Raw genomic sequence first — 24,052 nt, 5'->3', positions numbered from 1 at the left:
CCCAGGCTGCAGTGCAGTGGCATTGTGGCTGTTCAGTGCCAACCTTCACCTCTGGGGTTCAAGCAATTCTCATGCCTCAGCCTCCTGAGTAGCTGGAACTGCAGGTGGGTGCCACCACGCCCAGCTACATTTTTGTCTTTTAGTAAATACGGACGTTTTACCCTGTTGCCCAGGCTGGCCTCAAACTCCTGCGGTCAGGCAATCCCGTTGCCTTGACTGCCCAAAATGCTAGGATTACAGGCGTGAGCCATGGCACCTGGCCCCTTCATGATGCCTTCCTGTAAATTATGGCTAAATGTGTACACGTTAAAGTAAATATTACCTTATTAACGTTTTATTGACTTTTGTTTCTCTTTTATATTGTAATTAAGGCTATATGGATACATAAATTTAAGAATATTTAAATAATATACATAATCCCGTAAAGTAATATGATATATAAATTATATATTACAGATGTTTTTATGTATGATATTTATATAGAATAATTACAAGTTATATAACTTAAACATGTTATATAGTATGCATATTTAATAATTATATACAATATATTGTATAGTATTACTTATATGTTATATATAATTTATACATATATGTGACATATTGAACATAGTATATATAAAATTATATATGACATATTTTATAGATCACATTATGTGTATATATAATGTATATGTAATTATATGTATAACACATTATTTCTGTATGTCATTTTGGTGAGGGTAGCATTACAAAATATCTCATATAAAAACGGGTGAGGCCGGGTGTGGTGGCTCACACGTGTACTCCCAGCACTTTGGGAGACTGAGGCGGCTGGAACACCTGAGGTCAGGAGTTCCAGACCAGCCTGGCCAACATGGTGAAACCCTGTCTCTACTAAAAATACAAAACTAGCCGGGTGTGGCGGCAGATGCCTGTCATCCCAGCTACTCGGGAGGCTGAGGCAGGAGAATCGCTTGAACCCGGGAGGCGGAGGTTGCAGTGAGCCGAGATCACGCCACTGCACTCCAGCCTGGGTGAAAAGAGTGCAACTCTGTCTCAAAGACAACAACAAATGGTTGCACCGATAAAAACTTATGTATGCACGTTCCCTGCAGCACTCTTCACAACAGCCAAAAGGTGGAAACGGCTCAAGTATCCATCAACAGACAGAGAGATAAACACAACAAGGGCCCACAGCCACACAGTGGAATAGTATACAGCCATGAAAAGGAAGGAGGCTCTGACTGAGGCTACACTGTGGATGAACTTGGAAGACATCAGGCTCAGGGAGAGAAGCCAGACACAGGAGGCCACGTGGTGCAGGATTCCATTTCAGTAAAATGCCCAGATCAGGCTGATCCATATAGACAGAAAGGAGATGACCATGGCTGGGGCTGGGGATGGGGAAATGGGAACTGACTTTTCCCCCTAAAGGGGTGTTTCCTTTTGGGGGAATGACAAAGTGGTGGAAATAGACAGACGCGGTTGTTGCCCGGCACTGTGAATGTCCTAGATGTCCTCCAATTATTCGCTTTAAAACAGTGAGTTTTACAAGATGTAAAGTATAATCTCAATATGAAACGATTGTCTCTTGAAGCAGGAAGAACATCCCTTCCGTTTCTGTTTTACTTCCTGTGTCTGAGTTGGCCTTCCACCACACCCTCCTGGCTGACTCCCTGCCTGCCCTGAGTCCTGAATGTTCCTGCATTCTTAATGCTCCACCCTTTTTAGCTTGGGTTTTCCTGTCCCCCAGATAGCCCCAGCCATGGCCAGGGTGACCCTTTTCCCCCAGGGCAGGGCAGCCCCAGGGCCGAGCTTCCGCTTTTGGGGGATGCAGCAGTCACTGGGGCTCTAGCCAGCCTGGCCTCCTCATCCCTCAGGTCCCCACCGGGGTGTCTGGGTTTGACTGTGCAAGCCTTCCCTGCCTGTGGTCACTATGGCCAGTGTGACCTTGGCTGGGTGTGAGTAGAGGCGAAGTGGTGGCCACGACTCTGTTAACCAGTGACCTCATGGCGTCTGTCAGGAAGCCACAGTGAAAGGCGTCCAAGTTCTCAAGTCCAGCATTGTTTCAATTTCCTCCTTCTCTTCCCCGGCCACACACCGCTTCCTTCCTAGCTACCTGGAGTTGACAGGGAAGGAGAGTGCCAAGTGTCCTTGAGTCCTCGGGTGACCTCTCCTGTTCCTGGAGCAGACGTCACATTGAAGGTCTGCAAACGTTTTCTTGTGCCCCCATCCTAGGAAGAAGCGCTTATCATCTTTGCTCTACATATGGGGACACTGAGGTGCAGAGGGCATCAGGAACCTGAACCATGAGTGACAAGGGCATGGTGCTTGGCACCCAGGCCCTAGGTTTTCTGGGCATATAGAAGATGCCACACTGTGCTTTGCATTAATTTCCAAATACGTGCATCTGAGCAGAAACACATCTGCGACTCTGAGCCTGAACTCTGCACCTGTCTCTGGCTGCCTGTTTCATCCTCTGTGCCCTCCTGAGGGCATTTCAGGGACCACACCGCATACTGAGAGCTCCTCAAGGAGAAGAGACCTGAGGTGTATCATCCTGGTCCTCCCTGAGGCTGGAGCATGGTCCTGCCCTGCTGGGCAGGAGCATGTGCACCTGGTCTTCGCAGGGATTGGGGACAAGTCAGAATACAGGTTAAAAAAAGAGGAGGCCGGGCACGGTGGCTCACACCTGTAATCCCAGCACTTTGGGAGGTCGAGGTGGGTGGATCGCCTGAGGTCGGGAGTTCGAGACCAGCCTGAGCAACATGGAGAAATCCCGTCTCTACTAAAAATAAGCCGGGTGTGGTGATGCATGCCTGTAATCCCAGCTGCTTGGGAGGCTGAGGCATGAGAATTGCTTGAACCCGAAGGCAGAGGTTATGGTGATCTGAGATTGCGCCATTGCACTCTCCAGCCTGTGCAACAAGAGCAAAACTCCATCTCAAAAATATATATATATAATAATAATAAATTAATTAAAAGAAGAGAAGTGGGCTCAACAGGGTCCTCAGTGTATTACTGAACAGCTGAGCCCCTCAGGAGCTCCTCAGCCTGCCTCAGTTATTATTGGAGAGGCAGAATGAGCCAAGGAATTTCACTGCCTGGTTCTGCTGTAAACCACCCTGTTGGGAAGGGGTGAATGCAAAGCTACCAACTGACCACAACTCACACGCTGGGGTGGTGTTTCCCCTGCTCACTCTCAGGCACAGATGATGTGATCATGCCAGCTCCCTTGGTATGCTGGTCCACCCGGCCCTGCGGCAGGCTGTGTCTCCACAGCGGTGGGACCAACTCATGGATATCTCTTGCCCTAACTCCTGTGGCTCCTCTTCCCCATGCAGCTCCTCACGCCTGTCTGCACCCAGCACAGTCTTGAGTGACACCTTCAACCCTCCTTCTTGTGGCATCAGCCCACCATGGACCTGCCAGAGCCTCCTGGAAATCTGCATTTCATTCCAGCCCATGGGTGACAGCTCCTGCCTCCATGAAGACCCTCTCTTCCCCACCAGGTACCTGCTGCAAACTCCTTTGGGTCTGCTTTCCTTAGCTTAGAGCTGTGCACCCAGGGTGGTCTTGGTCAATGCAGGTTGTGTGTGTGTGTGTGTGTGTGTGTGTGTGTGTGTGTGGAGACACAGGACATTCCCAATGACTGTGGAGGGAATGAACGGGTGCGTGTATGACTAACACTCAGGGTGTCCACACAAATGTAGAGAGAATGAATGAATGACACCCAGAATTCAGTCCCACAAACGTGGAGGGAATGAATGAATGATACTCAGGGATTCCCCACAAATGTGGAGGGAAAGAATGAATGACACCCAGGATTCACTTCTAAAAATGTAGAGAGAATGAATGAATGATACCCAGGGATTCCCCACAAATGTGGAGGGAATGAATGTATGACACCTAAGGATTCCCCACAAATAGAGAGGCAATGAATAACACGCAGAGATTTGCTCCTGCAAATGTGGAGAGAATGAAGGAATGACACCAAGATTCATTCCCACAAATGTGGAGGGAATGAATGAATGATATCAGGGTTCACTCCCGCAAATGTAGAGGGAATGAATGAATGACACCCAGGATTCACTTCTGAAAATGTAGAGAGAATGAATGAATGATACCCAGGGATTCCCCACAAATGTGGTGGGAATGAATGAATGACACCCAGGATTCACTTCTGCAAATGTAGAGAGAATGAATGAATGACACCCAGATATTCCCTGCAAGTGTGGAGGGAATGAATGAATGACATCAGGGTTCACTCCCGCAAATGTAGAGGGAATGAATGAATGAATGACACCCAGGATTCACTTCTGCAAATGTAGAGAGAATGAATGAATGACACCCAGGATTCACTTCTGCAAATGTAGAGAGAATGAATGAATGATACCCAGGGATTCCCCACAAATGTGGAGGGAATGAATGAATGACACCCAGGATTCACTTCTGCAAATGTAGAGAGAATGAATGAAAGACACCCAGATATTCCCTGCAAGTGTGGAGGGAATGAATGAATGACATCCAGGGATTCCCGGCAAATGTGGAGGGAATGGATGAATGACATCAGGGTTCACTCCCGCAAATGTAGAGGGAATGAATGAATGACACCCAGGATTCACTTCTGAAAATGTAGAGAGAATGAATGAATGATACCCAGGGATTCCCCACAAATGTGGTGGGAATGAATGAATGACACCCAGGATTCACTTCTGAAAATGTAGAGAGAATGAATGAATGATACCCAGGGATTCCCCACAAATGTGGTGGGAATGAATGAATGATGTCTAGGGATTCCCTGCAAATGTAGAGAGAATGAATGAATGACACCCAGGATTCACTTCTGCAAATGTAGAGAGAATGAATGAATGATACCCAGGGATTCCCCGTAAATGTGGAGGGAATGAATGAATGACACCTAAGGATTCCCCAGAAATGTGGAGGGAATGAATGAATGACACCCAGAGATTCATTCCTGCAAATGTGGAGGGAATGAACGAATAAGTAACACACAGGCCTTGCTTGATAAACTAATGGGTAAATGCATAAATGAAAGAAGGATGTGCAAGGTTTTCTCCCTAAACGTGGAGTGAATGAAAGAGTGAATGCGTGATGCCCACTAGTTCTTGACAAGTGTGGAGCAAATGAGGAGATGAATGAATGAATGAATGCCACTCTGAGAATGCAGAGCGAATGAGTGATGGAATGTGTGGACAATATGAGGAGATGAGTGAATGAATGAATGAATACCACTCTGAAAATGCAGAGTAAATGAGGGATGGAATGTGTGGAGCAAATGAGGAGGTGATTGAATGAATGCATGCCACTGTGAGAATGCAGAGTGAATGAGTGGTGGAATGTGTGGAGGAAATGAGGAAAGGAGTGAATGAATGCATGCCACTGTGAGAATGCAGAGTGAATGAGTGATGGAATGTGTGGAGGAAATGAGGAAAGGAGTGAATGAATGCATGCCACTGTGAGAATGCAGAGTGAATGAGTGATGTAATGTGTGGAGGAAATGAGGAAAGGAGTGAATGAATGCATGCCACTGTGAGAATGCAGAGTGAATGAGTGATGGAATGTGTGGAGGAAATGAGGAATGAGTGAATGAATGCATGCCACTGTGAGAATGCAGAGTGAATGAGTGATGTAATGTGTGGAGGAAATGAGGAAAGGAGTGAATGAATGCATGCCACTGTGAGAATGCAGAGTGAATGAGTGATGTAATGTGTGGAGGAAATGAGGAAAGGAGTGAATGAATGCATGCCACTGTGAGAATGCAGAGTGAATGAGTGATGGAATGTGTGGAGGAAATGAGGAATGAGTGAATGAATGCATGCCACTGTGAGAATGCAGAGTGAATGAGTGATGTAATGTGTGGAGGAAATGAGGAAAGGAGTGAATGAATGCATGCCACTGTGAGAATGCAGAGTGAATGAGTGATGGAATGTGTGGAGGAAATGAGGAATGAGTGAATGAATGCATGCCACTGTGAGAATGCAGAGTGAATGAGTGGTGGAATGTGTGGAGGAAATGAGGAAAGGAGTGAACGAATGCATGCCACTGTGAGAATGCAGAGTGAATGAGTGATGGAATGTGTGGAGGAAATGAGGAAATGAGTGAATGAATGCATGCCACTCTGAGAATGCAGTGTGAATGAGTGATGGAATGTGTGGAGGAAATGAGGAATGAGTGAATGAATGCATGCCACTCTGAGAATGCAGAGTGAATGAGTGATGGAATGTGTGGAGGAAATGAGGAAAGGAGTGAATGAATGCATGCCACTCTGAGAATGCAGTGTGAATGAGTGATGGAATGTGTGGAGGAAATGAGGAAAGGAGTGAATGAATGCATGCCACTCTGAGAATGCAGTGTGAATGAGTGGTGGAATGTGTGGAGGAAATGAGGAAAGGAGTGAATGAATGCATGCCACTCTGAGAATGCAGAGTGAATGAGTGATGGAATGTGTGGAGGAAATGAGGAAAGGAGTGAATGAATGCATGCCACTCTGAGAATGCAGAGTGAATGAGTGATGGAATGTGTGGAGGAAATGAGGAATGAGTGAATGAATGAATGCCACTGTGAGAATGCAGAGTGAATGAGTGGTGGAATGTGTGGAGGAAATGAGGAAAGGAGTGAATGAATGCATGCCACTGTGAGAATGCAGAGTGAATGAGTGATGGAATGTGTGGAGGAAATGAGGAAAGGAGTGAATGAATGCATGCCACTGTGAGAATGCAGTGTGAATGAGTGATGGAATGTGTGGAGGAAATGAGGAAAGGAGTGAATGAATGCATGCCACTGTGAGAATGCAGAGCGAATGAGTGATGGAATGTGTGGAGGAAATGAGGAAAGGAGTGAATGAATGCATGCCACTGTGAGAATGCAGTGTGAATGAGTGATGGAATGTGTGGAGGAAATGAGGAAAGGAGTGAATGAATGCATGCCACTGTGAGAATGCAGAGTGAATGAGTGATGGAATGTGTGGAGCAAGTGAGGAAAGGAGTGAATGAATGCATGCCACTGTGAGAATGCAGAGTGAATGAGTGATGGAATGTGTGGAGGAAATGAGGAAAGGAGTGAATGAATGCATGCCACTGTGAGAATGCAGAGTGAATGAGTGATGGAATGTGTGGAGGAAATGAGGAAAGGAGTGAATGAATGCATGCCACTGTGAGAATGCAGAGTGAATGAGTGATGGAATGTGTGGAGGAAATGAGGAAAGGAGTGAATGAATGCATGCCACTGTGAGAATGCAGAGTGAATGAGTGATGGAATGTGTGGAGGAAATGAGGAAATGAGTGAATGAATGCATGCCACTCTGAGAATGCAGTGTGAATGAGTGGTGGAATGTGTGGAGGAAATGAGGAAAGGAGTGAATGAATGCATGCCACTGTGAGAATGCAGAGTGAATGAGTGATGGAATGTGTGGAGGAAATGAGGAAAGGAGTGAATGAATGCATGCCACTCTGAGAATGCAGTGTGAATGAGTGATGGAATGTGTGGAGGAAATGAGGAAAGGAGTGAATGAATGCATGCCACTGTGAGAATGCAGAGTGAATGAGTGATGGAATGTGTGGAGGAAATGAGGAAAGGAGTGAATGAATGCATGCCACTGTGAGAATGCAGTGTGAATGAGTGATGGAATGTGTGGAGGAAATGAGGAAAGGAGTGAATGAATGCATGCCACTGTGAGAATGCCGAGTGAATGAGTGATGGAATGTGTGGAGGAAATGAGGAAAGGAGTGAATGAATGCATGCCACTGTGAGAATGCAGTGTGAATGAGTGATGGAATGTGTGGAGGAAATGAGGAAAGGAGTGAATGAATGCATGCCACTGTGAGAATGCAGAGTGAATGAGTGATGGAATGTGTGGAGCAAGTGAGGAAAGGAGTGAATGAATGCATGCCACTGTGAGAATGCAGAGTGAATGAGTGATGGAATGGACAGAAGGTGGCAGGGGCGGTGTGGACGTTGGCCCCACGCCTCCCTCTGGCCCACTTTGGTCCAGCTCACCACTGGCCCTGACCTCTCGGCTGCATCCATGGAAACTGTGTGCCCAGCACCCCTTTCCCCTGGGGTCACTCCCGCTCTGGGCTGTGTGGTTCTCTAGGACTGTCAGTCAATGAGGAGAGGGGTGTGGTCCAAGTCTGTCAATCACTGAGGATAGAGGTGAGTGGTCCAAGTCTGTCAATCACTGAAGATGGGGGTGTGGCCCAAGCCTGTCAATCACCCAAGAGAGGGGTGTGGCCCAAGCCTGGCCAGTTAGGGGGACGTCACCCTGTTCATAAAAATTATTGCAAGCAGTGGTCATTTGTCTCTGACATGGCCAGTCGGAACCCTTCAAGAGGTGTGACTTGTGGGTGCCAGGAGAGAGAGGGTGTCCCTTTTCCCATTTGATTCTGCTCTGAAAAGACGGGGACCCCAGACTACCAGAGACCCTCTTCCCATCCCTATAGAGAAGGTGGTCTTCTTCCTGAAGTCATTCCACACCCTGCAGCTGAGGGAGGCAGAAAAAGGTGGGGCTGAAACGTGGGAACAGAGAAAGAGAAACAGGAGAGACTGGTGGTCGTTTAAGCTCCTGGATCCAGCCATGCCTGAAGTCCTCATAGAAATCCTAATTATCCAATTTGACACTTTCCACCTTGACTTCAGCTAGGTTGACTCAAGTTTCTATCGCTTGCCATAGAAGACAGTCATGCCTCAAGCACTAGGGGTAGGCAGGTTGGGCTCCCAGTTGGGGGACAGAATACTCCTAGTTCCAGCAAGAGGGCCCTACGGAGCCCATGCCACCTGCCCTGGGCTGAGGCATGGTTATTTCAAAGGCAGTCACGCATCGTTCATCACTAATTCCCCAGTGCAGTGGTTCAAGGCTAACAAGCAGCACCCAGCGCCCACCTCTGCCTATTTCTGGTTGTAGGTCTTGAACACACCCTGCCCCCTGCTCCATGTTCGCCTCAGTTTCCCTTACTGGTAAAACAGGGATGATCATCATAGCACGTGTCTCACGAAGTTTCGAAAATCCCAGAGATAAGGCTGGGTGCGCGTGGCTCACGCCTGTCATCCCAGCACTTTGGGAGACCGAGGCGGGTGGATCATGAGGTCGGAAGTTCGAGACCAGCCTGGCCAACATAGTGTAACCCCATCTCTACTAAAATACAAAAAATTAGCCAGGCATGGTGGCGGGCGCCTGTCATCCCAACTACTCAGGAGGCTGAGGCAGGAGAATCGCTTGAATCTGGGAGGGGGAGGTTGCAGTGAGCTGAGATCATGCCACTGCACTTCAGCCTGGGCGACAGAGCGAGACTTCGTTGAAAGAAAGGAAAAGGAAAGTAGGAAGGAAAGAAGGAAGGAAAGAAAGAAGGAAAGAAGGAAAGAAAGGAAGGAAGGAAAGAAAAAGAGAGAAAGAGAAAGAGAGGGAGAGGAAAGAAAGAAGAAAGAAAAGAAAGAGAGAGAGAGAGAGAGAGAGAGAGAGAGAGAGAGAGAGAGAGAAAGAAAGAAAGAAAGAAAGAAAGAAAGAAAGAAAGAAAGAAAGAAAGAAAGAAAGAAAGAAAGAAAGAAAGAAAGAAAGAAAGACCCCAGAGGTAAAGGCCTCGTAAAAGTGGCTGCTGCTTCCTGTGCACTCAATTGACGTCAACTATTTTTATTTGCGAAAACCAAGAACAACCTCTCCTCCCCGCAAAACAAAAGCAAAATAAAAGCAACAGGTGTGAAGAAGATTTCTGGGACAGCACATTTTCAAGAAGGTGGACTTTTTCCATCTTTTTCTAGGCCCACCTCAGCCCTCTCTGTGACCTTTGAGAGCCTGTGCACAGTGCGCGGCCCCTGTCTTGAGGGTGTGTGTCGATTTGCAGGACTCTGGTGAGCCCGGGTTAACAAATCACACACCCCAAAGGGAGGCCGAGCTGAGGGCTTTCTCTGCCGTTCAACCGCATCTCTGGCCCGGATCTGCTCGGTTGCTGGGGTATTTCTGCAGGGCAGCCTCTCCTCACTGAACACCCCCAGGTCCCCGTGACTTACAGCGGCGGCTGCAGGGAGGGCAGACGTCCTGGGTGAGGCTGGTCTTGCGGTGTTTGTCTGAGCAGCTGTCAAGCTGGGCAGGGGGGTCCTCGGGGACCCTCCTCCTCCGGGTCCAGAGATGGCTGCCCTATGGCAGTGTGCTGTGCACAGGGGCAGGAGAGGAGGGCCAGCTCTCTGCTCTGCTGGGAAAAAGAAAATCCCACTGGCTGTGCCTGCACCACACCCTGAGACAGACACAAGCAGCCTCCGGAGACCCAGCGAGCTGCTCTTAGCCGCGATCTGTCATCTGCAGACTGAACTTGGTGCACGGTGGTTATGAAACAGGCCAGACCAACAATAGATGGAAAAGGTTCCTCTTTTTGGTCCTGGGCCCCAGGGAGCGGGGTCAGGTCAGCACAGGGGGATTTTACATGTTTTTCTCCTAATGCGATATTTTTCAATATGGCTTTTTTTTTTTTTTTAAATGCGTTTGGCCTCCATATACGTGGGACCATTACCTCAGAAGGGTTAGTTTTGGATTCGAAAATGGGTTACATTTAAGGACAGCTTCTCTTGCCTATATTGGATATGACTTTATGCTTTATGTGAAAATACTAATTTTTAAAAATATGTATGTCCACAGTCACTCTTTTCTTTTTTCTTTTGAGACTGAGTCTCCCTCTGCTTCCCAAGCTGGAATGCAATGGTACCGTCTCGGCTCACTGTGACATCTGCCTCCCAGGTTCAGATGATTCTCCCTCGGCCTCCCAAGTAGCTGGGATAACAAGCATACACCACCACACCCAGCTATACATATATATATATATTTTGTATTTTTTTTTATTTTTAGTAGAGACAGGGTTTCATCATGTTGGTCAGGCTGGTCTCCAACTCCTGACCTCAGGTGATCCACCTGCCTCGGCCTCCGAACATTCTAGGATTACAGGGGTGAGCCACCACACCCGGCTGTATATTCACTATTTAAAAGCAGTACCCATTGGATTATGCTAAGACAGTTTTTTTATTTGGAAGCTTGAGGCTGCCGTGAGCTGAACTGCACTGTACTGGGTGACAGACAGAGCAGATTCCTGTCTCAAAAATAAAAGGGAGAGCCCTTTATTACAAACGGCTAGCTCCGGGTATATTTTCTGCATTTTCTGTCTGTTACAAGCTGAATGGCACCCTCCCAAATTCATCCGTTAAAGTCTTAACCCCTAGGACCACATGATGTGGTTGTATTTGGAGATTACTTCTTTGTAGACTTGACGACAGTAAAATGAGATCACTAGGAGTGGGCCCTGATCCAATAGGACTGGTGTCCTCAAAAGAAGAGGAGATGAGGACAGGGACACACAGAGAGGGATGACTCCATGAGGACACAGGGAGAAGACGGTGTCTCCAAGCCTAGGAGAGAGACCTCAGGAGGAACCAGCCCTGCCCATGCTCTGATCTCAGACGTCCAGCCTCCAGGACGGTGGGAGAATCAATGTCTGTTGTTTCTAAGCCACCCAGTCTATGGTGTTCTGTGACAGCAGCCTGAAATGGACTAAGACATCCCATAAGAAGAGGAGATGAGGACACAGACACACACAGAGGGACGACCCTGTGAGGACACAGGGAGAAGACGGCGTCGACAAGCCCAGGAGAGAGACCTTAGGAGGAACCAGCCCTGCCCATACACTCATCTCAGGCGTCCAGCCTCCAGGACTGTGGGAGAATCAATGTCTGTTGTTTATAAGCCACCCAGTCTGTGGTATTCTGTGATCGCAGCGTGAGATGGACTAAGATGCCTCATAAGAAGAGGAGATGAGGACACAGACACACACAGAGGGACGAGCCTGTGAGGACACAGGGAGAAGACGGCATCTCCAAGCCTAGGAGAGAGGCCTCAGGAGGAACCAGCCCTGCCCACCCCTGGATCTCAGACGTCCAGCCTCCAGGACTGTGAGAGAATCAATGTCTGTTGTTCATAACCCCCCAGTCTGCTGTGTTTTATTATGGTGGCTGAACTGACTACCCCTTCACTCTGAAGCAGGCGGGAGAAGGCGAACGTCGGGCATGTTGCAGAAACCTAGGCTGAACGGAAGTGAACTTGGGTGCCACTGGCTTGTCCCTGCTGTGGAATTCCAAAGACCACCTCGAGGCCATCGCCGTCGGGAGTCACGCTCCCCGGCCTGGCTTCTCGGTAGACACAGCGCGTTACGGGGTGGGAAATGGTTTGTTCACACTGGTGCCCCGCCTTGGGGTTGGGGAGCCACCTGAGAAGGCACACCACAGCCACAGCCACAGCCACAGCCACAGCCACAGCCACAGCCACAGCCCTCCCAGGTGCAACTCTCTGGGATTCTGCCCTCTGCCCTTACAGAGGGTTTCTCTGTCTCTGCTTGATTCACAGGAAGCAACTAGTCTGCTGTTCCCAAATCTACTTCTGGGGGCCTTTGTCCTCCGCTCTTTTCCTGGAGGGAACAGGCTGGGAAAGCGAATGGTGTCCCCTTAAAGCATTCAGGCAGCCACCACTTCAGACGGAGCAGTCATTCGCAGATAACTAGAACATGGGGTCATGTTCAACACTGCTTCCCGGGAGTCTCCTTCCTTCCTTCCTTCCTTCCTTCCTTCCTTCCTTCCTTCCTTCCTTCCTTCCTTCCTTCCTTCCTTCCTTCCTTCCTTCCTTCCTTCCTTCCCTCCCTCCCTCCCTCCCTCCCTCCCTCCCTCCCTCCCTCCCTCCCTCCTTCCTTCCTTCCTTCCTTCCTTCCTTCCTTCCTTTTGAGATGGAGTCCTGCTCTGTTGCCCAGGCTGGAGTGCAGTGGCACGATCTCGGCTCACTGCAACCTCCGCCTCCCTGGTTCAAGCAATTCTGCCTCAGCCTCCCACGTAGCTGGGACTACAAGCACCCGCCGCCACGCCCAGCTACTTTTTGTATTTTTAGTAGAGATGGGGTTTCACCATGTTGGCCAGGATGGTCTTGATCTCTTAACTTCGTGATCCACCTGTAATCCGAGCACTTTGGGAGGTAGAAGCGGGTGGATCACCTGAGGTCAGGAGTTCAAGACCATCCTGGCTAACATGGTGAAACCCCGTCTCTACTAAAAATATAAAAAAAATTAGCTGGGCGTGGTGGTGGGGGCCTGTAATCCCAGCTCCTCGGGAGGCTGAGGTAGGAGAATCACCTGAACCCAGGCGTGGGCAACACAGTGTGCTGTCTGAGCTGTGCTGCGTGAGCTGTGCTGTCTGAGCTGTGCTGTCTGAGCTCTGCTGTGTGAGACTCCATCTCAAAAAAAAAAAAACAAAACAAAAAAGAAACTCAAACATCACAGAGAGAGCAATGTTTAAAAAAAATAATAACATGTTAATTAGGGTTTTCATGACAAAGTCTCACTTTGTGACCCAAGCTGGAGTGTAGGCCGGGTTCAGTGGCTCATGCCTGTCATGCCAGCATTTTGGGAGGCCGAGGTGGGCGGATCACCTGAGGTCAGGAGTTCGAGACCAGCCTGGCCAAGATGGCGAAACCCCGTCTCTACTAAAAATACACAAATGTGCCGGGCGTGGTGGCGGGCGCCTGTATTCCCAGCTACTCGGGAGGCTGAGGCAGGAGAATTGCTTGAACCCGGAAGAGGGAGGTTGCAGTGAGCCGAGATCGCACCGCTGCACTCCAGCCTGGTTGACAAAAGTAAACCCTGTTTCAAAATAAATAAATAAATAAAAATAGTATGCTGACAAGCGAATATGGCTTTTTCTGTTTGTCATTATGGCTGGCATCTCCAAGAAGGTACCGGGCTTGCTGAGGTGTGGAGTGAGGTAGCACACAGGCTGGTGAGAGATGGTTGGTTTGGGGGCAGTGGGGGCGGCGAGGGGACACATTGGGGCGGGCTTGGAGGACTGTGGGTGTCAGACATGCGGCTTAGGGCGTCCTGGCCGTCCAGGAAGCTGTGAATATTTGCTTTGGTGGCAGCTGAACCCAGGCAGTGGGGCCGAGGAGGTAAGAAGCGGAGACGGAGAGGCCGCAACCCTGCCGATGCCAGCCAGCAGGCACAGAGAGCATGAAGGATAAAAATAAAGACCAGCTGCTCCTTCCAAGCTGATGCCTGCTTTGACCTGGAGACTCAAGCTGCTACTGAACTTTGAACAGCACCCACAGTGCCCACAGTGTTAGAAACTATGAAGGACGGTCAGTCCATCTTGGTGATAGCCCCCAGAGGTGACTTCCCAACACCCACCAGACGCACAACAGCCAACTCTGTTTTATTTTTTTTCAGACGGAGTTTTCCTCTTGTCGCCCAGGCTGCAGTGCAATGGCACGATCTTGGTTCACTGCAACCTCCCGTGTTCAAGCGATTCTCCTGCCTCAGTCTCCTGAGTAGCTGGGATGACAGGCACGCACCACAATGTCTGGCTAATTTTTGTGTTTTTAGTAGAGATGGGGTTTTATCATGTTGCTCAGGCTGGTCTCAAACTCCTGATCTCGTGATCTGCCCTCCTCGGCCTCCCCAAAGTGCTGGGATGACAGGTGTGAGCCACTGCGCCCAGCCCTCTGTTGTTTTTTGAGATGGAGTCTCGCTCTTGTCGCCCAGGCTGGAGTGCAGTGGCACGATCTCGGCTCACTGCAACGTCCGCCTCTCAGGTTCAAGCGATTCTCCTGCCTCAGCCTCCCGAGTAGCTGGGATTACAGGTGCATGCCATCATGCCCGGTTAATTTTTGTATTTTTAGTAGAGATGGGGTTGCACTATGTTGGCCAGGCTGGTCTCAAACTCCTGACCTCAGGTGATCCTCCCATCGTGCCCTCCCAAAGCGCTGGGATGACAGGTGTGAAGCCCTGCGCCTGGCCACGTTAATTCTTCAGAAGTCAACAGAGGCCCATCGCTCTGAGCTGCCACCACCCCTGGCCCTGTTTGTGACACGCAATGGGCTTCCGTGGATGGAGGATTTTGGGTGTTAAAAACAGGAGAGCCCCCAGCAGCACCCAGGCTCTGAGGCTCTGGGAGATGGGGTGTGAGAGACACACCCTGCCTGCCACAGGAAAATGATCCATTACAGTCCCCTGGGTGGTTTTCCAGGCCAGGCAGCTGGGGCCGCCTATCTGGCCCAGGGTGACCTGACGCTCTCGGTTCTGTCCTGGGAGAGGTGGGGATTTTTAAACCTGACCTTTTAGCTTTCCCCCGGGGCTCCTATGCAGCCTTCCTTCCTGAGACTGTCTCTACACCCATCTTCCAAAGCTCACAGAGCTGACTGGAGAGTGCCAGGGGCCTCTTCCGAACTACGTCTTGGAAGGACGTGGCTGCGTCTTCTCAGATACCATGTCCAGGCTTGGGTCTGAATCTCTTTGGTCCGACTCCAGGGGACGTAAATGTCAGACCCTGGGAAGCTCTCTGTGCGTGCCTGTGACAGTGCTTTGCACACTTTTGGCCTGTGTTTCACTTTCTGATGTGCTTTCATTTTCATTTTCGTTTTGATGTATTCGTTTATGGAGAGATGCGGTCCTGCTCTGTTGCCCAGGTTGGAGTGCAGTGGTGACATTATAGCTCACGGCAGCCTCAACCTCCTGGCGTGAACCGATCCTCCCACCTCAGCCTCCTGAGCAGCTGGGACTACAGGTGCATGCCACCACGGCTGGCTAATCTTTGATTTTTGGAGAGATGGGGGGGTCTCACTATGTTGCCCAGTCTTAGTTTTCATTTTATTTATTTATTTATTATTATTATTATTATTATTATTTTTGAGATGGAGTCTTTCTCTGTCACCCAGGCTGGAGTGCAACAGTGCAATCTCGGCTCACTGCAACCTCTGCCTCCCAGGTTCAAGTGATTCTCCTGCCTCAGCCTCCCGAGTACCTGGGATTACAGGCACCTGCCACCACACCCAGCTAATTTTTTGTATTTTGTATTTTCACCATGTTAGCCAGGATGGTCTCGATCTCCCGACCTCGTGATTCACCCACCTCGGCCTCACAAAGTGCTGGGATGACAGGCGTGAGGCACCGCGCCTGGCCAGTTTTCATTTTTATTTATTAGTATTATTTTTTTTGAGATGAAGTCTCGCTTTGTCACTCAGGTGGGGTGCAGTGGTACGATCTTGGCTCCCTGCAACCCCTGCCTCCTGGGTTCAAACGATTCTCTTGCCTCAGCCTCTCAAATAGCTGGGAGTGCAGCCATGTGCCACTACAGCCAGCTGATTTTTGTATTATTAGTAGACACAGGATTTTACCATGTTGGCCAGGCTGGTCTTGAATTCCTGACCTCAAGTGATCCACCCGCCTCAGCCTCTCAAAGTGCTGGGATGACAGACACGAGCCACCACGCCCGGCCTCATTTTTCTGTTTGGAAATAAAGTCCTGTCTAGCTTTATGATGAGTGGGATCACATCACTGAAGATAAACGAGCCAGAAAATGGATTTGCTTATCTCTGTTTTTGTCACGTCCTCTTGGAGGCGGTCCAAGCCTCCTCCCCTCTCTCCCCCACTTCGAACGCAGTGTTGGTGACACTCAGCCAGGGACGGGGCCCCGCTGCGGGCCGGGTTCCTCTTTCTGCTCAGTCTCTGGGGACCCTGTTTGCCTCCCTGCAACACGACTTTGCTGAAGAGCTCGGTGCTGGCTGCCACGTGAGCCGACCCTGTCCGTCCTCTCAGCAGCCCTCCCCACCTGCAAACCCCAATCGAGGGCCTCCCACGCTGCGTTGGATGGCGGCCCCCAGAGATATCTCCACATCCCGAGCCCTGCTATTTGGGGATGGGGCATCATTTGGAAAAGAAGGTCTTTGCAGATTAACTTGTGGATCTTGAGAGAAAATAATCCTGCGTTCTCTGGCTGGGCCCTAAATGCAATGGCAGGTGTCCTTGTAAGAGACAGAAGAGGAGACACAGACACAGAGGAGAAGGCCACGTGGAGACGGAGGCAGAGCCTGGAACGACACGGCCACAAGCCCAGGGACACCTGGAGCCCCCAGGAGCTGGAAGAAGCGGGAAGGACCCTCCCCTGGAGCTCCCTGAGGGAGCACGGCCATGAGACATTTTGGTCTCAGACTTCTGGCCCCCGGAACTGTGAGAGAGTAAACTCCTATTGTTGAAGTCCCCAGTTTGTGGCATTTTTTGGTATCTGCCTCAGGGGACTCACGGAAATGGCTTTGTCTCTACACCCCTACAATAATTTTAACATTGCTACCAAACATTTTAAAATTTGAAAGATGCAGGCACTTTGTGACATGCCAGGAGCATTGTTATTTAAAAACACAACTGCCAGCCGGGCGCGGAGGTTCACGCCTGTCATCCCGGCACTTTGGGAGGCCGAGGCAGGTGGATCCCCTGAGGTCAGGAGTTTGAGACCAGCCTGGCCAAGATGGTGAAACCCCGTCTCTGCTAAAAATACAAAAATTAGCCGGGTGTGGTGGCGCGCACCTGTAGTCCCCACTACTTGGGAGGCTGAGGCAGGAGAATCGCTTGAACCTGGGAGGTGGAGGCTGCAGTGAGACGAGACTGTGCCACTGCACTCCAGCCTGGGTGACAGAGTGACACTCCATCTCAAAAACAAACAAACAAACAAAAAACTGCCAGTTGGGCACAGTGGCTCAATCCCAGCAGTTTGGGAGGCCGAGGCAAGTGGATCATCTGAGGTCAGGAGTTCGAGAGCAGCCTGGCCAACATGGTGAAACCCCATCTCTACTAAAAATACAAAAATTAATGGGGCGTGGTGGCACATAAGTGTAATCCCAGCTACTCAGGAGGCTGAGGCAGGAGAATCACTTGAACCTGGGAGGTGGAGGCTGCAGTGAGACGAGATTGTGCCATTGCACTCCAGTCTGGGCAATAAAGTGACACTCCATCTCAAAAACAAACAAACAAAAAACAAAGCAAAACAAACTGCCAGCTGGGCACAGTGGCTCATACCCGTAATCCCAGCAGTTTGGGAGGCCGAGGCGGGTGGATCACCTGAGGTCAGGAGTTCGAGAGCAGCCTGGCCAACATGGTGAAACCCCATCTCTTTCTAAAAATACAAAAATCAGCTGGGCGTGGTGGTGCATATGTGTAATCCCAGCTACTCGGGAGGCTGAGGCAGGAGAATCGCTTGAACCCGGGAGGTGGAGGTTGCAGTGAGCCGAGATCGCACCACTGCACTCCAGCCTGGGCGACAGAGACTCAGTCTCAAACAAAACAAAACCAAACAAGAAAACACACAACTGCTTTGTCACTGTTCTGGAGGAACTGAATCGACTCTGATAATGTTGGTGTTATACAGGCAATCATCCACTTAACTAACCTCTAAAGGAACTGTCTTTACAGATTCGGGAATTCCACATCCTTCTTTGCCCTCCTGGAAGCTCCTGTTTTCCATTTGATTGCCTCCTGATGTCATGTAGACCTGGATTTGAAAGCCTTTTAGGGGTGACCCTATGCATCTCATGACAGCCAAACAGTACATGTGTTGAAATTTAAACATGGGTTTCACTTCCTGGTACCATAAGGATCCCACGTGCTGGAAACTTTCTTCTGCTGAAATGTTCTCTGTGGTCAGCACGGATCCAGCTGGGCAGCATGGCTCACGCCTGTCACCCGAGCATTTTGGGAGGCTGAGGAGGGCGGATCACTTGAGGTCAGGAGTTTGAGACCAGTCTGACCACCATGATGAAACCCCATCTCTACTAAAAATACAAAACAGGGCCGGGTGCGGTGGCTCACGCCTGTTGTCCCAGGACTTTGGGAGGCCGAGGCGGGCGGATCATGAGGTCAAGAGATCAAGACCATCCTGGTGAACATGGTGAAGCCCCGTCTCTACTCAAAATACAAAACAATTAACTGGGCGTGGTGGCGGGCGCCTGTAGTCCCAGCTACTCGGGAGGCTGAGGCAGGAGAATGGCGTAAACCCAGGAGGCGGAGCTTGTAGTGAGCCGAGATCGTGCCCCTGCACTCCAGCCTGGGCGACAGAGCGAGACTCTGTCTCAAAAAAAAAAAAAAAAAAAAAAAAAAAAAAAAAAAAAAAATTAGCTGGGCGTGGTGGCCCACACCTGTAATCCCAGCTACTTGGGAGGCTGAGGCAGGAAAATTGCTTCAACCTGGGAGGTGGAGGGAGTATTGTTTGAGCCAGGGAGTTTGAGACTAGCCTGAGTAGACCCTATTTCTACAAATTAATAATAAGAATAATAATAATAATTAGCTGGGCATGGTGGTATGTGCCTGTGGCCCTAGCAACAGGAGGCTGAGGCAGGAGGATCACCTGAGCCCAGGACCTCAGGGCTACGGTGAGCCGTGATTGTGCCATTGCACTCCAGCCTGGGTAACAACAAGACCCTATGTCTCAAAAGACAGGCGAACAACAACACCCCATCACCAAAAAGTGATCAAAGCAACATAAATGTGTCGTACACCTGGACACGTAACGATTCAACATGAAAGTAAAATATTTTGGAAACTGGTTTCTGAATGAGATGAATCATTAGCAAAGTTGTCCCATGTATTTAATGACGGACCTTTATCCAGCTCACACCACGACGGTCCTGCTGCTAGCGTCTTATTCAAGCTCCTGTGAATAGATCTTCAGTCTCCCCTGCATTTGATAAGTTTGGATGTGAAGCTCACTCGATCAGAACACACAGGTCATGTTAAGAACAGGCCGGGCACAGCGGCTCACACCTGTCATCCCAGCACTTTGGGAGGCGGAGGAGGGCAGATTGCGTGAGGTGAGGCGTTCAAGACCAGCCTGGCCAACATGGCGAAACCCCGTCTCTACTAAAAATACAAGAATTAGCCAGGCGTGGTGGCGGGCGCCTCTAGTCCCAGCTACTTGGGAGGCTGAGGAAGGAGAATTGCCGAAACCCAGGAGGCAGAGGTTACCGTGAACGCAGATTGCACCACTGCACTCCAGCCTGGGCGACAGAGTGAGACCTCGTCTTTAAAAAAAAAAAGGGGAGAAAAAAAAGATTTGCTAAAACAAGTCGTTACTGACCTGTAGAGTGACACACAGCAGATTCGCAGAGTTAGAGGCAATTGTGCAAAAGCTTAACGCCTGGGATTTATCAGTGAGTTCTGATAAAATGTCAGGGGTCCTTAAAATCCATTAAGTTGGACCATGCATGGTGGCTCTTGCCTGTCTGTAATCCCAACACTTTGGGAGGCCAAGGCAGGAAGATTGCTTGGGGCCTGGAGTTTGAGACCAGCCTGGGCGACATAGCTAGATCCCATCTCTAAAAAATCCCCCCAAAAAAACTAAAAAAAAAAAAAAAAATTAACCAGCCATGGTGTGCACCTGTCATCCCAGCTACCTGGGGGGCTGAGATAGGAGGATCGCTTGAGCCTGGGAGGTTGAGTCTGTGGTGAGCCATGATTGTGCCACTGCACTCCAGTCTGGAGTAATTTTTTGAGCAAGACCCCGACTTAAAAAAAAGAAAAATCTAGGTGGTGGGCAGTGGCTTACACCTGTCATCCCAGCACTTTGGGAGGCTGAGTCGGGCAGATCACCTGACGTCAGCAGTTCAAGACCAGCCTGGCCAACATGCTGAAACCCAGTCTCTACTAATAATACAAAAATTAGCCAGGCATTTGCCGAGCACAGTGGCTCACGCCTGTCATCCCACCACTTTGGGAGGCCGAGGCGGGTGGATCATGAGGTCAGGAGATCAAGACCATCCTGGCTAACACGATGAAACCCCATCTCTCCTAAAAAATTAGTACAAAAAATTAGCTGGGCGTGGTGGCGGGCACCTGTAGTCCCAGCTACTCGGGAAGCTGAGGCGGGAGAATGGCGTGAACCCGGGAGGCGGAGCTTGCAGTGAGCTGAGATCCGGCCACTGCACTCCAGCCTGGGCGACAGACCAAGACTCCGTCTCCACAAAAAAAAAAAAAAAAAAAAAAAAAAAAATTAGCTGGGCATGGTGGTGCACAACTGTAATCCCAGCTACTCAGGAGGCTGAGGCAGGAGAAACACTTGAACCCAGGAGGCGGAGGTTGCAGTGAGCCAAGATCACACCACTGCACTCCAGCCAGGGCGACAAGAGCAAAACTCCATCTCCAAAAAAGTAAAAAACAAAACACAAAAAAATCCCATCTATCAGGTTGGAAAAAAATCAGTGTCTCTAGCCCAGAACTCGGAGTTTTTTGCCCAGGCTGGGACAAGAAGCAGGGTGATGTGCTGAACCTGTATTTCCGTAGCTGTGCTGGTCTGACAATCGAAATTCAAGGTTTTCCCTCGTCCACCTGTTCCAGAGAAGTCAGCGGCTAAAAGCGAGTGTGGATACAACGAACCCCTCCTGACCAGCATCTCTAGGCCATGTCTAATGACAGAAGCCAGGGAAGGTGTAGACAGAAGAGGTCCCTCACTGGGCGATGCAGTTGCTCTGTATTTTGTGGGAGCTGGTTGCTATTTCTGACAGAAGATGAGGATTACAGTTAGAAGATCAGGTTGCCATTTCAGAGAGCTGGAAGACTAGAGAAGAGAACTGCAATAAATGCTATCATTTTTTTGTTTTTGTTTTTGTTTTTGAGACAGAGTCTCGCTCTGTCGCCCAGGCTGGAGTGCAGTGGCCGGATCTCAGCTCACTGCAAGCTCCGCCTCCCGGGTTTACGCCATTCTCCTGCCTCAGCCTCCCGAGTAGCTGGAACTACAGGCGCCCACCACCGCGCCCAGCTAATTTTTTGTATTTTTAATAGAGACAGAGTTTTACTATGTTGGTCAGGTTGCTCTGGAACTCCTGACCTGGTGATCCACCCACCTCGGCCTCTCAAAGTGCTGGGATGACAGGTGTGAGCCACTGCACCCGGCAGCTGTCATATCTTAATGCTGTGTAGAAACCTGTGCAGTCTGTGTTAGTTATCTTGGGTTTCCATAACAAAGTCCCACAGACAAGGCAGCTTAAACAACAGACATTGATTCTCCCACAATCCTGGAGGCTGGATGTCTGAGATCAAAGTGTGGGCAGGGCTGGTTCCTCCTGAGGTCTCTCTCCTGAGCTTGGAGACACCGTCTGCCCCCTGTGTCCTCATGGGGTCATCCCTCTGTGTGTGTCTGTGCCCTCATCCCTTCTTATAAAGAGGCCAGTCCTATTGGATCAGGACCCACCCATACAGTGGTTGAACCTCAGTCACCTCTTCAAAGACTCTATGTGGAAAGGCGGTCGCATTCGAAGGTCCTGGGCATTAGGATTCTGATCTATGAATGTAAAGCAGACACAGCTCGGCCCATGTCACAGTCCCGTGTCTAAGTCCCTGATTCCGTCACGTCCACACCTCAACCCAGTGCCTCTGTGACTGGGTGTCTCATTCTTCAATTGGATCGCTGGGCTGGAGGCTGTCAGGGGCTTAGTGCTTCGGCAGACAGAAAATCTCACGCTCGGGCCGGGCGCGGTGGCTCACGCCTGTCATCCCAGCACTTTGGGAGGCTGAGACGGGCGGATCACGAGGTCAGGAGACCGAGACCAGCCTGGCTAAAGCGGTGAAACCCCGTCTCTACTAGAAAAATACAAAAAATGAGCCGGGTATGGTGGCAGGTGCCTGTTGTCCCAGCTACTCTGGAGGCTGAGGCAGGAGAATGGCGTGAACCTGGGAGGCGGTGGTTGCAGTGAGCTGAGATCGCGCCACTGTACTCCAGCCTGGATGACAGGGAGACTCTGTCTCAAAAAACAAAAAACAAAAAAACAAATAAACGAAAATCTCGTGCTCAATCTCGAATTGGAAACGTGAGTCAGGGCGTCTCAGAAGAGTTGGGCTGGGTATCTGTGTCAGACCTACTACTCTGGCCGCTTGCCCATGGCAAAAACGGATGGGACTGTGGAAAGCAGATCTTTATCTTTCCGAGAAGGAAGCAACAGCAGGCGTCGTCACCGGCCTTTCCGTTAGCCTTGGTGTCTTAAGGACCACAGATAGTGTCTGTGGAATGAGTTTCCTTATGTCCAGCAAGGACAGGGCTGAAAAATGGAGCCACTCCACACGGAGGCATTGGATGAATGTCTGCAGAGAACTGAAGATAAAGCTTGGTGTCTCACCAACAATTTCAGAATATTATCCACCAGCTTAGGATGATACAAAAAGCCTTGCAGGAAGCCGAGGTGGGAGGATCACCTGAGGTCAGGAGTTGGAGACCAGCCTGGCCAACATGATGAAACCCCATGTCTACTAAAAATACAAAACTTAGCCGGGTGTGGTAGTGGGTGCCTGTAGTCCGAGCTACTCGGGAGGCTGAGGCAGGAGAATCGCTTGAAACCGGGAGGCAGAGGTTGCAGTGAGCCGAGATTGCGCCATTGCACACCAGCCTGGGCGACACAGCAAAAAACTCCATCTCAAAAACAAACAAAAAAACACAAAAAACCAAAAAATCCAAGAGGAGGATTTGCAAATAGAGTAATTCTTCCATTTCTACCTCTGTGTAAAATTCCTGGAGTACTGCATTTTAAAAAAATCATTTCCCATTTCTAAACTTTGTAACCAAAGTGCATCTTCGTTTACATTGAACAAAGCATCTTAATTTCCTTCTTTTTTTTTTTTTTTTTTTTGAGACAGAGTCTCGCTCTGTCACCCAGGCTGGAGTGCAGTGGCACAGTCTTGGCTCACTGCAAGTTCCACCTCCCGGGTGCAAGCGATTCTCCTGCCTCAGCCTCCTGAATAGATGGGATGACAGGCACCTGCCAACTCGCCCAGCTAATTTTTTATATATTTAGTAGAGATGGGGTTTTGCCATGTTGGCTGGGCTGGTCTCGAACTCCTGACCTTAGATGACCCACCGGCTGGAGCCTTCCAAAGGGCTGCGATTACAGGTGTGATGCTTCTCTGTGCCCTTTCCCTTCTAAGATGAGCCAGGAGGCTACTTAGGTAGACAAAAGAAGACAGAGAGAGCGATCTGTCTCTTAGAGAGAACCGGTGGGACCTACCAGGCTATAGATGGAGATGTCTCTTCTGGAGATGACCACCTCTCTTTCCCTTCCGCTGAGATATTGCCTTCTTTTCAGCCCTGAGCTGGGGGTGTCAGGAGTCCAGGAAAGAAAGAAGGCAGAGGAGAGAGAGGTGTTTGGATGTAAAGACGTGTTTGCCACGTGGAGAAGAATCTTGACTACATCACCATGAGCTCGGTGACTCAGGGGGACCCTGGACGTTTTGGA

At 49.8% G+C, this 24,052-nt stretch overlaps 1 protein-coding gene across 8 annotated transcripts in view; it reads right to left on the bottom strand.

The window, feature by feature from the left end:
- Positions 1–24,052, bottom strand: part of P2RY8 (P2Y receptor family member 8) — a 71,375-nt gene that overhangs the window by 23,465 nt on the left and 23,858 nt on the right. For 4 of the 8 annotated variants that reach the window (XM_030926250.1, XM_030926246.1, XM_030926245.1 and 1 more), the window contains exon 2: positions 10,006–10,184. The exons of the other annotated variants lie outside the window; for them this stretch is intronic. The gene's annotated coding sequence lies outside the window, so the exon portion shown is untranslated. The remainder of the gene's footprint in view (positions 1–10,005; positions 10,185–24,052) is intronic. 8 annotated transcript variants of the gene reach the window in all.

The sequence above is a fragment of the Rhinopithecus roxellana genome, chromosome 22, assembly GCF_007565055.1.
Source record: "Rhinopithecus roxellana isolate Shanxi Qingling chromosome 22, ASM756505v1, whole genome shotgun sequence".
NCBI classification, from domain to species: Eukaryota; Metazoa; Chordata; class Mammalia; order Primates; family Cercopithecidae; genus Rhinopithecus; species Rhinopithecus roxellana.
Note: the sequence above shows the minus strand (reverse complement) of the source record. Positions and strands in the feature narration are given on the sequence as shown.